Source organism: Trachymyrmex cornetzi, unplaced genomic scaffold (assembly GCF_001594075.2).
Source record: "Trachymyrmex cornetzi isolate Tcor2-1 unplaced genomic scaffold, Tcor1.1 scaffold1611, whole genome shotgun sequence".
NCBI classification, from domain to species: Eukaryota; Metazoa; Arthropoda; class Insecta; order Hymenoptera; family Formicidae; genus Trachymyrmex; species Trachymyrmex cornetzi.
This window is the reverse complement of record NW_017296215.1, coordinates 21,171-24,595: the sequence shown is the minus strand read 5'-3', so window position 1 is coordinate 24,595 and position 3,425 is coordinate 21,171. Positions and strand designations below refer to the sequence as shown.

At 42.0% G+C, this 3,425-nt stretch overlaps 1 pseudogene; it reads left to right on the top strand.

The window, feature by feature from the left end:
* Positions 1-2,478, top strand: part of LOC108758959 (uncharacterized) — a 3,390-nt pseudogene extending 912 nt beyond the window's left edge.
* The last annotated feature ends 947 nt before the right edge of the window (positions 2,479-3,425 follow it).

Below are 3,425 nucleotides of genomic sequence, written 5' to 3'. Positions count from 1 at the left end.
CGAAAAGTTACTTTCTCAAGTAACGGTAACTGTAACGAGTTACTTTTAAAAATCGGTAACTAGTAACGGTAACTTGTTACTTTTCCTATTCGGTAACGAGTAACTGTAACTTGTTACTTTTAAAAAGTAACTTTCCATTCCCTGTCAGATGCTATCTGTGGCTTTAGCATACAGAGTAGGAGAATCTACCGCTCACATAATTGTTAAAGAAACATGCTCTATTATAGCGAATGTTCTGATACCAATTTATATGAAACATCCTACAGAAGAGGAATGGATAGAAATCAGCAGAAATTTTTTAAAATTATGGAATTTGCCAAATTGTGTTGGGGCAATTGATGGCAAGCACATAACTATCCAGGCACCTCCGAATTCTGGTTCAATGTATTTTAATTATAAAAAGACTTTTAGTATAGTATAGCTGATGGCTGCTTGTGATGCTCGATACAAGTTTACCTTATTCGATGTTGGTGCATATGGCAGTGAAAGTGATGGCAGAATCATGTCCAGATCAGACTTTGGACGCTCTCTATATGCAGGTACACTCAATATACCTAGAGTCACTGCTCGTCTATCAGGAAGTGACAAAAAATTACCTTATTATTTTGTTGAGGATGAAGCATTTCAAATGTCTACAAATGTGATGCGACCTTATCCAGGAAGATCTTTAAATGAGCAAAAGAGGATTTTTAATTATCGATTATCTCGGACCAGAAGGACCATTGAAAATACCTTTGGAATCTTTGCAGCCAGGTGGAGGATATTTCGAAGACCAATATGTACTAGTGCAAATGTTGCTGACCGATTAGTGCTAGCAGCAATGTGCTTGCATAATTCTTTAAAAACGAAAAATTACGAGAAAGCCCCGCCGCAGCAAAGATATTGTCATTCCCAATTTGCAGATAGAGAAACAGAAGAAGGAGATTTAATAGAAGGAGAGTGGAGACAGTCACTAAATAATCATATAAGACCCATGGGAAATATAGAAGCACATAGAGCTGCTAAAGAAGCATATGCAATACGTGACAATCTCTCGTCATACTTTATGACAGCAGCTGGTGAAGTTCCTTGGGAGGTGATCCCGATTGACCACGTCTCGATTGGACACCACCAATCACAGCGACCGGTGCTTAGGAGCTTTGTAGTCTCAAGCACTGTGAGTGGCTCATGTCCAATTGAGCTGTGTCCAACTGGGTGCCACCCGTTCCTTGGCAGTATGAATATATACACAGAGGGCAACATCACGATGTATCTTAATATTCACAATTATATCGTTTTCTATTGTAACGTCCGCCGAAATTTGCGCGCAGGCGAACGTCACATTCAACGACGCCAGACGCGTTGCCACGACAACGCGAACTGTCACGACAGCCGCGAAACTCTCGCGAACCGTGATCACGCGCTTAGCGCGTGATCGAACAGCTGTTGCAAAGCCGTACTGCGCTTGCGCGACCCAATATAATTAATCGCGTGAAAATCCAATTAAACCAATAGCGAAACGAATTAGCACCCCATGATATTAAATGCTAAATCATAGGGAACTAAGAGCCTCTCTGGTATCCTCGATCTATCGCAGTATTCCGAATTAATCAATAAATTCACTTCATTTAAATTCAACAATTGCAATTGCAAATTTAACTGCGCCGGTTCATAAAGCGGCTAATACTGCGCTTACAATCGAGAATACGTAGCTGAATTGCATCCGCAAGTGCACCAAAAGCTTCCAACAAAACGTGCGGAAGTCCGTTAGAAGCTTCGCGATACAAGTAACGCACGAACGCTCTGTATCCAAAACTCTATTCATAAAAAAGGAAAACATCCTTTGACGGAAATATAACGCGAATAAACGCGCACAGCGACTGCACACTATGCAGCACAGGGGCGAAGCGACTAAGAGGGCCCTGTCAACATTTAAATTTGGCAATTTCCTTCTTTAAGACAGTAAAATCTAACGAAATCTCATTAGATCGAAACTTCTAGAACATTTCAAAAGATTCAAGTAACTGTTGACAGGTCAACCCCCTTTCCCGCTCAGCACTACCACTTCTAACGATATAAAAGCGCACACCAAAGATAAAGTCTGACTTTCTTCCGTGGTCTGTCTTCAGTCTTTTTGAGAATCAGAGTGTCAGTGTCAGAGTGTCAGAGTGAGAGCTAGCCTACTAGTCTCCTTCAGAGAGTTCTTCTTAGAAGCGGGGTGCTCATTCGCAAAAATCCCGAGGGCCATCCTCCATAGCAGGCACGTTCAAGGATAGCCGAGCAACACCGCGACGCAAAGTAAGTTGCACGTGGCACTTCCGTCTCAGTCGCACTACCATCCGTTTTGTGTAAATATTAATTTTCGGAAACGATCGTGTGCGAACTATTCGAATATACGAATCTCGTCAATTTTATTCTATATTTTATATTTTTCATTACTAGTTACCTCAACGTCTCCATGTACGCGATATCAATTTCACGAGTCGAACCATCTCTTGAAATCAAAATAGAATAAAACGTCTAAAATTCATTTTCTTTTTTTTTTATCTTCTTCTTTCACTTTCCTTCCTCTCGGGCATAATTAAAGCGATTCGGAGCGCCTGTTAACGTCTGTGTCGTCCGAATATTGGTGTAACCGCGTGAATCCGGAGCAGGAAGCCTCGCGTGACGCAGCGAGGGCCGCGCCAGGCTCCCTGTCACCCGGGACGACAGAACCCTCGTACCCGCACTCCCGTTAAACGGAGTACCACCGTAACCCGGCCTAGGAAGCCCCTCTCAGGGCCGAGGCATTCCTCCTAACATTCCCTCCCGAACTTTGTCCTACGCTAGCCCCTCTCAGGGCTCTAGGGCGTCCTAACCCAGGCCTCCAGTCGCTCAAAACAGAGCCCTGGCCGCCCTTCCGAGCGGAGAGCAAGAGCCCCCTTCTATTCCTTTTGTTTTTCTATCATTTTTCTTCTTTTTGCTTCAATAATATATTCGGGATCACGAATAGGCATATGTCTCTCCTGCCTTGGATCAAGTAATTCTGGTAGTACGCACTGTTCATAAAATTGCACTAGTTTATTAACCATATTTTCTGTCCAAAAGTTATCATCTCGTACAATTTTTTCCGTTTTTAATCCTAATGGTGTTCATAGTGCGAATATGCAATACTGTCGTTGCGTAATGTGTAATTGTCCTTGTATTTGATAATAATATACATGACTGCGATTCATCTTTTCATCTTCTTTATTCTTATATAAAGACCGCAGATTAGAAATATTTCCTGCTATCGCATCTTCTGGTGTTAACAACCGTGCAGCGAAAGGACATTTGATTTCGACAATTCCGTCCTCTTCTATTAATCCATCTGGAGAAGCGCCTAAAAATGGTATTTCGGAATCTATAAATAATCCGCAACGCTTAATTTTAAGATTCAACATACTTTCGATGCTTTTACGTGCAAT